Source organism: Cibotium barometz, chromosome 39 (genome assembly GCF_041138505.1).
Source record: "Cibotium barometz isolate CiBa-2024 chromosome 39, ASM4113850v1, whole genome shotgun sequence".
NCBI classification, from domain to species: Eukaryota; Viridiplantae; Streptophyta; class Polypodiopsida; order Cyatheales; family Cibotiaceae; genus Cibotium; species Cibotium barometz.
This window is the reverse complement of record NC_141084.1, coordinates 29,177,298-29,187,809: the sequence shown is the minus strand read 5'-3', so window position 1 is coordinate 29,187,809 and position 10,512 is coordinate 29,177,298.

Sequence of the window (10,512 nt, the reverse complement as noted above, 5' to 3'; positions counted from 1 at the left end):
TAATTTTGTAATATAAGACTCGTGAATCACCACGTGTGCTTAGAGAAATATTAACCATGCATTAGGTCTTTATACATTGATAAATATTGTTTGAATTTAAATATATATACTAGTGAATCACGCCTGTGTGTGCTTAGAGAAATATTATCCATGCATAAGTCCTTTAGACATTGATTATTATTCTTTAAATAAGCTACACTATTCGTAAGAATGGATCCTCTCATTCAACTATAATATGTCTCTAAGTAAGGAGAGTAACAAAAAAAAGTGCTACCATACTAGTATCCGTAATATTCTTAATTAAAATCTAATTATGCTAATTTCTTAATTAAAACTAATGAAATCGTTTCTAGCTTTTGGGTTAGGACGTGGAGGCTATGAACAAGTGAAGGAGGCGGCGACTGTGAACAAGCGAAGGGACTGCAAGAGGCGAAGGGGACTTGGGTGAAGAGCTTGAGAGTCAGTCTCTCTCTCTCTCCCTCTCTCTCTCTCGCGCTAGCTACGTGCTGAATTTCCTCCTTCACGGCGCTGCCCCCTTTCTCCTCCCCTTCCCATGGCTTGGCTTTTACCTACGAAGCACAGTTTCTGATTCTGATAATCCAAAGGCTTCAACAAGCAGTCGTTGTTGAGCCTTCCATTGTTGTGTAAGCTCTCAATTGAGACTTGATTGTTGCTGTGTAAGGTCTGAATTGAGAGCCAACAAGATCTCTACACAATCTCTCTCTCTCTCTCTCTCTAATTAGTTTAAAATCTAATTAATGTTTGATTATAATTTCTCTCTAATTAGTTTAAAATCTAATTAATGTTTGATTATAATTTCTCTCTAATTAGTTCTTACAATGTAGTTAGTGCTTAATTAGTTTATGCATATGAATTAATCATACTTTAGTACATAATAAAATCAAACTAGAAAGGATTGCACAATGTGACTAAAACAATGGCCTTAAGGCCAATCTAAAGCACATTATGGATGGTAGAATGGCCCATCTATGCATGTGCTTGGCAAGAGTGACCCTTGCAAAGGAATCTAGCTTGGCCCTAGGCCCAAGATACCAAGAACAAACTAGCATCCTCTTTCCTAGTAGCTTGGCCCTAGGGCCAAGCTACCATCAACAAGGCAACACCATCTTTGCTTGTAGATTGCCCTTCGGGCCAAGATGCCAACAAATATGATGTAGATTTGTTCATGATAGCTTGGAAAGATTTACCCTTGCAAGAGAATCTAGTTTGAACAAATCCACATCATGTTTGCTAGTAGATTGGTCGTAGGGCGAAGCTATCATCAACAAAACAAAACCATCTTTTCTGGTAGATTGGCCCTAGGGCCAAGTTGCCAGTAAAGATGATGTAGATTTGTTCATGATAGCTTAGATCTAGGGCTAAGCTAGATTATCTTGGGTTCTCTAGGGCCATTCTCTCAAGTTTGCATGGGATAGTGGTCCTTGGGCTCATCTCTACATGTGCATGGCAAGAGTGGCCCTTGGGTCCATCTTTGCGCATGGGCATGGCAAGAATGATCCTTGCAAGATAATCTAGCTTGGCCCGAGGGCCAAGCTACCATGAACAAATATACATGATCTTTGCTGGTAGATTGGCCCTAAGGCTAAGCTACCATCAACAAAGAAACACCATCTTTGCTTGTAGATTTGTTCATGGTACATTGGCCGAGAGCTACCATCAACAAAGAAACACCATCTTTGTTGGTAGATTGGCCCCAGGGCTAAGTTGACTGCAAAGATGATGTAGATTTGCTCATGGTAGCTTGGCCCTAGGGCCAACCTATATTATTTTATGTTCCCTAGGGCCATTCTCTAGGGACATTATCTTGTGTTCCCTAGGACCAAGCTACCCCAGCAAAGATGTTGTAGATTTGTTCATGGTAGCTTGGCAAGATTTGCCCTTGCAAGAGAATCTAGCTTGGACCTAGGGCCAATCTACCATTAACAAATCTACATCCTCTTTTCTAGGAGATCGGTTATAGGGCCAAGCTAGCATCAACAAAACAACACTATCTTTTCTGGTTGATTGGCCGTAGGGCCAAGCTACCAGCAAAGATGATGTAGATTTGTTCATGGTAGCTTGTCCCTAGGGCCAAGCTAGATTCTCTTGTGTGTAGTAGCTAGATTATCTAGTGTTCCCTTAAGCCATTCTCTCAAGATTGCATGGTAGAATGGCCCTTGGGACTACCTATGCATGTGCATGGCAAGAGTTACTCTTGTAAGAGATTCTACCTTGGCCCTAGGGCCAAGGTACCAAGGGCCAAGCTTCCATGAACAAATCTGCATCCTCTTTGATGGTAGAGCTACCGTCAACAAGTAACACCATATTTTCTGGTAGATTGGCCATATGGCCAAGTTACCGGCAAAGATGATGTAGATTTGCTCATGGTAGCTTGTCCCTAGGGTCAAGATAGATTTGCTCATGGTAGCTTGTCCCTAGCTTGCCATGCCCTAGGGCCAAGCTACCATCAACAAAGCAACATCATCTCTACTAGTAGATTGGCCCTAGGGCCAAGTTGCTAGCAAAGATGATGTAGATCTGTTCATGGTAGCTTGTCCCTAGGGTCAAGATAGATTCTCTTGTGTGTGGTAGCTAGATTCTCATGTGTTCCCTAGAGCCATTCTCTCAAGATTGCATGGTAGAATGGCCCTTGGGTCAATCTATGAATATGCATGGAAGAGTGACCCTTGCAAGAGAATCCAGCTTGGCCCTAGTACCTTTTAAGCGAATCTAGATTGGCCCTAGGGCCAAGCTATGAAGATTAAATCTACATTCTCTTGTTGATAGATTGGCCCTAGGGCCAAGCTACATTGCAGCAGAATCTAGCTTGGCCCTACGGCTAGCAATGATGATGTAGATTTGTTCATGGTAGCTTGGCCCTTGGGCCAAGCTAGATTCTCTTGTGTGCGGTAGCTAGATTCTCATGTGTTCCCTAGAGCCATTCTCTCAAGATTGCATGATAGAATGGCCCTTGGGTCCATCTATGCATGTGCATGGAAGAGTGACACTTGCAAGAGAATCTAGCTTGGTCTAGGACGAAGTTACCAAGTATAAATCTACATTCTCTTTTTGATAGCTTGGTTCTAGGGTTAAGCTACCTTTCAAGAGAATCTAGATTAGCCCTAGTGCCAGCAAAGATGATGTAGGTTTGTTCATGGTAGTTTGGCCCTAGGGCCAAGCTAGATCTAGATTCTCATGCGTTCCCTAGAGCCTTTGTCTCAAGATTGCGTGGTAGAATGGCCCTTGGGCCTATCTATGCATGTGCATTGCAAGCATTATCCTTGCAAGGGAATATATCTTGTCTCTCTAGGGCCAAGTTACCTTGCAAGAGAATCTAGCTTGACCTTGGGGAATTATACAAGTTTAAAAAGCACAATAATACAGAGTGTCTGAATATTATTCATTGTGTATTGTCTATCAAAATTATGGATGAGTGAGCGAGTGAGAGAGCAGGCATATGTGTTTTTTGTGTGTGAGTCTATGTGAGCGAGTGAGAGAGTAAGCATCTATGTTTTTTGTGTGTTATCTCATCAGTCTTTGAGTCTTTGAGTTTTGAACCCATTAGGCTTAGGCATTGACAGATCTATTCTCAATTAGTAAGTGGCTTACTTGTCTTTCAGATTAACCACCCACACCTTCATTGTTCTATATACATTTTAACAACATGCCCATCTTTCAATCATGCCTTTAGATAAAGGTGACATTCTCTACATAGAAAGAAGGTCCAAGCCTTTGGGAGGGTCTCAATATAGGAAAGAAGTGATAATAGCTCACTTTTTAATTCACAGTTTTTTTTCCTTTTATGAAATATATTTGTTTAAATATTTACCTATTTACTCATAGGTGCTTAAATCCTAGAATTTAAATGGCCAAATATATAGAATGACCTACCTAACTACCTTCTATTCTCTTGTAGCACATTACAAACTATGTAAATTAAATAATATTTTAATATAAGACTCATATAATTACCTTCTATGTAAATTTTAGGGCAGGCTTCTATGCAAAGGCCTCAAAGTAAAGAAGGGTTTACATACAGATGCATATGGTGTGATGACCCAGAACATGCAAAGAAAGATTATGCTAGCTATAAAGAAGCCCTTAAAAATCAACTTGTGTTTTTCAAAGATGGGAAAATCCACCTTACAGAGACTGGACTTCCATTGAGTACAAACTTTGGGAAGGGAGGGATGAAAAAGCTGGTTGAGGATATGGCTGCTAGTCATGCCATCTCTATGGTTGAGGCAGCAACCTATGGATTAAAGGCTGGTCAATCAAAGCAGGGATCTGAGAATGATGAAGATTATGAGAATGAAGACGTTTGGCCATCAACAATGGAATTAATTGCATCAAAGAAGGTGTCTAAGCAAGCTTTGCATGAGGCAGGTGATTGTATACGTCTTGAGACTGGCTGGGAGGAGCCTGTGGATTCTTTATCTGTTCATGCCTACATTGCTAAATGCCAAAATAATGAGGCACAGGTAGAGGAGAAGCGTAAAAGGGAAAATGAGGAAGGAGGGCCATCAAAAGGAGTTACACGTGGAAGTGAAAAGAAGGATCCTGGGCCATCACATATGCCTCCACTGCATAGCAGACCTCCACAGGAAGTATCAATGGAAGAAGTGCCAGCAAAAATGAAGCATGAGAAGGAGAAGGGTAAAGGGAAAAGTCCACTCTACAAGCTTTAATCTGATATTGAAGCCGCAACAGATCTCAAAAAGGTGCTTGAAGAGAGGATTCTAAACAGCAGGGTGGAATTTACACTAGGGAAAGTCTTGGGAATTGCAAAGAAAGAATTCCATGATGAGATAATTGATATTATACGAAGGAAAAGGCAATCCATAATTGAATCTATTCCATCACAAGGGGAGGCAAGCACTTCCAAGACTCATGGAGTACAGGTACAGCAAAAGGAAGAGAGGGAAAATGTGGTGGAATGTAATCACTCTGCTGATGGGGCACGACAAGTGCGCTTTGTGGAAGAGGATGATGAAAAAGAAGTTCTTACAAAGAGTCATTACTCCAGGAGCCATTGGGCAAGAGCAACCACTGAAACCCTTGTCAAAATAGGAGATTTGGAAGAGCCATACGTTGCTCTAATTGATCATGGGTCTGAAATAAATCTTATGGCTAAAAATCTCTACAACAAATGTAAGTGGCCAATGGATGTAGATCATGGGTGGATGATTAAAGCAGCTAATAACTCATCTGGAGAGCTCTATGCAGCATGTCCAAATGTAAGGGTAACAATAGGAGATGTGAAAGATGATCAGAACTTCTTTGTTCAGGAGATGTCATCGTATCCCCTCATCCTTGGGCAACCCTACATTACAACTGTAAGGATGGAAACAAAGGTTTTGGATGATGGCTCGGCATATGCGAGAATAAGGAGTAAAGAGGGCAAAAAAGCTGTTCAGTTTTTGACAGTTTGCATTAACCATGAAAGGAATCATGAGTCTCTTCGAGCACAGTCACTCCCAAAGATAAATAGAGAATTCATGAATTACAGGGAGATGAGGGATTTTGGCCAGGTGCCATTGTAAAGCGGGATTCCAATGGTACAAGGGGAAATGAGTTCTCACAGGACTCAATCAATGTAAATAACTTTTCAGCAAATTTTTAGGGATTCTCTAGCTATGGGTCACTGGTCTTTATAGAAAGCAAGGATTTGAAGCGTGGCATGCGTAGACATGTACAAAATGAACAAAAAAGTCTTGAGCAGTGTGGTCTTTTGGAGAAAAATGAGTTTATTTCAGGGGTGCTTGATGAGGTGTCATTTGTAGATACTATGGATGTGCTTTTTGATATGGGAAGAGCATGCTTACAGGGTGGAAATGAGATGATAGAGGTGTCATCTGTGGAGATGTATGATATAATCCGGGAATTTGAGGGGGTGGAATGCAAAAACATGAATTGCGAGATGGATGCTCATGTTGATACAAAGTACAAAACAGTTGCAAAGAAGGTGAAACCAGTTGCCTTGCCTTTGCCACCAGGAAGCAAGGAGAAAATAGATGAAGCTTCTATGCAACCAAATCTTAGAGATCCGAAGAAAATTGGGCATAAGTTTACATAGGAAACTCTAAAAGAGCTGAAGATTGGTGAGAAGGATTTTTTGTTGCCAGTTGAAAAGAAATGCTTTGAGGGAATGCTTGTGAAACATGGGAAAGCCTTTGCTTTTCAGCCGCATGAGATAGGCTGTGTTGATCCAAGTGTAACAGCACCAATGGTGATCTTTACTGTTCCACATGTGCCCTGGAACCTGCGGCCAATTCTAGTACCAAAGGCTCTCTTGCCAAAGCTGATGGAATTACTAAAAGAAAAGATCAGGATGGGAATTTTGGAGCCATCATGCGCTCCATATTCCAACAGATGGTTTACTGTGCCAAAGAAAAATGGGACATTGCGCTTTATTCAAGACATGCAACCTGTAAACAAAGTCACAATCAGGAATGTGGGAGCAGGTCCGATTGTGGATGAGTTTGCAGAAGCATTTGCAGGAAAAGCTATATACTCTATGGGTGATCTGTATTCGGGATATGATCAGTTCCAGCGGATATACAAAGCAGGGACTTGACCACAATGAGAACTCCTTTGGGATTAGTAAGGATGTGTACCTTACCACAGGGAGCCACCAACTCGGTGGCACATATGATGAATGGAATGAATAAAGTCTTACGAGACTTCATACCACAAATAACTATGCCATTTCTGGATGATGTGCCAATAAAAGGCTGTGATGAGAAAGACAAAGATGAGGATTTGGATTCAAAGGGGTGCCGCAAGTTTGTGGCAGATCATATAAAGGATTGTGATATGATTCTATCCAGGCTTGAAGAAGTGAATCTTACTTTGTCTGGACTGAAATCAGTATTTGGGGTTGGTGAAGTGCTAATAGTGGGACATCTTTGTAGTACTAGTGGACGCTGACCTTGTCCAGCCAAGATAGATGCAATACAAAGAATGAAAGAGACATGCATTAATGTTACAGAGCTGAGGAGATTTCTTGGAGCATGTGTCTTTTATGTTATTTGGATCCCACATTATGCACATGTAGCAGATCCTCTTTATCAACTTTTGAGAAAAAATCAAAAATTTCTGTGGAGTGCAGTACATATTAAAGCTATGCGAAAGCTGAAATGTTTGCTCCAATCATCACCTACTCTGAGGAAGGCAGATTATGAGTGTGGCAGGCCTGTGATTGTTACAGTTGATACTAGTCCTACTGGGATAGGATGGGCAGTAGGGCAAGATGATGAGGATGATCACAGGTATGTAATCAGATTTGGAGCAAAAGTATTAAGCATCCGACAAAGAAAATATCCGCAGATCAAGAGAGAGTTATGGGGAATAGTCACTGCTCTAAAATGTGAAAAAGAATATCTTATTGGGGCATCTGTACTTGTGGAAACTGATTGCTTTCCACTTCTTGGGATGATAGCAAGTTGTACCACTCCAGATATTGCTATGCTTAGGTGGATTGCTTATATCAAGTCACTAAATCCTGAGTTTGAGCATATTGCGAGAAAAGATAATCCAGTTGCAGATATGCTATCAAGAGCTAGGTATGAAGATGAAAAAGAGATGATTAGTGACATTGATGATGTGGGTACAAAGTTCTACACTACTGCATATGCAAAGGGGGACCATATTTGCCTATCAAATACACTTGAGTCTTTTACTGAGGAAATGTATGAAGGAGATTGGTTGCTTATTGGTCAATACTTGAGTACTCTGACAAGACAGGGAAGTTGGTCTGACTCAGAATTTAAGAGGATCCGCAGAAAAGCATATGGTTATTTTCTAAAGGATGGGTACCTCTGGAAGCATCCTAAAGGAGAGGAATGCTATGCCACAGAGAGTCATATGTGATAAAGAGACTCAAGGGAAGCTTGTGAAAGAATTCCATGAGAGTCTCTGGGCTGGACATCGAAGTGTGTGGGCCACGAAAAATATTGGTGGAAAGGAATGTACAAGGATATTTCCCAATATGTGGAAACATGCATGATATGTCAAATGTACTCAAATGTGCGACATCGTGATGGCTTGCAACCAACCTACCCACCTACCATGCACTACAAATGGGTAGTGGATCTAGTTACAATGCCTTTGGGAATTTGGCAGATGCGGTACATAGAGAAGATTTGACAAATCAGGTAGAGGGGTGTGCTCTTAGAACAAAGAGTATGGAAACAGTATGCAAATTTCTTTTGGAAGATGTGATTTGTCGGTATGGTTGTGTTGGGAAAAGAACAGCTGATATTGGTGAGCTAGATGTTGAAGAAGCAAGGGAATTCTTCTCTAGAATTGGCATCAAACTGTCCCTAACATGTGCTTACAATCCTGAGGGCAATGGTAAAAGTGAACGAGGACATCCTCCAATCATTAAAGCTTTGGCTAAGGCATGCAGAGAAAGAATGAGAGAGTGGCCAAGGCTGCTACCATATGCTTTGTGGGCTGACCGTACAACTCATAGCTCAGTGACAGGATACATGCCTGCAGAATTAATGTATGGTCAGAAGCCAGTAATGCCAGTTGAAGAAGTAGTTCCAACTTGGAATGTATTGCCCTGGATGGAAGGATTGAGCAGGGAAGACCTCCTTGCATTGCGAATAAGGCAGTTGGAGAGGAGGCCTGAAGATGTAGAGCTTGCTAAAGCTCGCTTGAAAGATGCAAGGTTGAAAAATAAAGAAAGATTTGATAGAAGACACAGACTCCGGCGAAAACCTATTGAAGAAGGTGATTGGGTCCTGATGTATGATAGTAGTCTTGACAACCAGTTCACTGTTCAAAGGAAGTTTGCAAAAAGATGGTTTGGCCCTTACATTGTCAAGCATGTGCATGGAAATGCCACATATACTCTGTGTGAGCTTGATGGAACAGAGATAAAGAATCTTGTAGCAGGCAAAAGGATCAAGATGTTTAAAAGAAGTCTTGACAATGATCCTTTTGATTCACAAGGAACTCAGGATGAGAGGTTTGATAATGATAACATGGATATGGCTGAAGAGGAAGAGAATGATTTTCCTAATAATGTTCAAGATGAGGACGACATCCAGATATATGTGGATCTTGATGATGATTTGGCACATACCAGAGGATGTGCAGGTTTAGAGGGGGTGGATGTCATGCCATGGCACGTCTATCATGTGAAACCATGCATGTGAGGCCATCAAATGCAAATCCAGATGCATGGGGTTAAGTGCCATGACGAGTCATTATATGATGCCTGAGTACATATGTTCATATTGTAAATGAGGTTCAATAAGACAAGCTGAGGTTGAGCCAGGTCTCAAAGCCTCTGTACATGAGTGTGGTGTGAATTATGGAGTTTTATGCATATGAAAGACCTTGTAGTAGGGAACACCCTTCTTAACGTGTATGGAAATGCAAAAGTATGTATGATGTGAGGATTGGTTTTGAAAGAATGCCCTTTTGAGATATTGTGTCTTGGAATGCCATGATTTCTGTGCTTGCTCAGAATCGATATAATCAGAATACTTTGGATTTTTTTTTTCTTCAACTGATGCTACTAGAAGGTTTGATGCCAGAAGACTTTAAACTTGGAGAGAGTGAAAATGTTTTTCATATGCTCGGCAGAATGATCAGGGAAGGTATCAAGCCAAATCTGGTTACATTTGGTAGTGTTCTAAATGCATGCAGTCATGCACGTCTAATGGAAAAAGATCAGTTGTGCCTTGATGCCATTAGCAATGACTATGGTCTCATCCCAACTCTTGAGCATTACACTTGCATTGTTGATCTCCTTGGCCGGGCAGGCCATGTAGACAAGGTGGTAGCTTTAATTAAGGAGATGCCATTTCATCCTAGTATTGTGAATTGGCATACAATATTGGCAGCATCACAAACCTTTAGTAAGAGGTATTATAAGGAGAGCTTGCGTGGCAGCAACGAAGAAGGCATATCCGAGATTTATTAAAAAAAAAGGAGGCGCACTTGTTTTTCAAACAGGGAAATACGAATAAATAGCTGCAAAAGGTGGTGGGGCGCCGAACTCCTTGCGGGGAAAATAAGGAAAAACCAGATAAGCATTGGGGGGGAGCGCATATCAGAGAGCCGTCTGCAGAAAAAAATGAAGACCAGAGGCGCCTTCGACCAGAGAGTTTAATTCCAGGCTGGCGGTGACTGTCCATGGCATGTAGGAGTTATAATTGAAGAGCAAAACGAGTACTACCTAGTGATATGCTTCATCATAAACTTGTATTCTGCTATGCGCCGTCTGCAGCAAAGCGACCGTGTGGGAATTAGCAAAAATTCAAGAGAAATTCGCTTTAATACTTTCAGATAAGTGGTGGGTTTTTTTATTATTTTATTTGACTATCCTACTTACGATTTGGAAAATCGTAAAGCTTTAAAACCTTTAAAGGTTTTGTAAATCAAGAGAAACTTGGATATGAAGTGTTGTGATATCGAAGCATCAAAAATACGCGGATTCAAGACATCAAAGATGCAGTAAGGATTCTAGAAATTTGATTTTGTTTTCTACCCAAA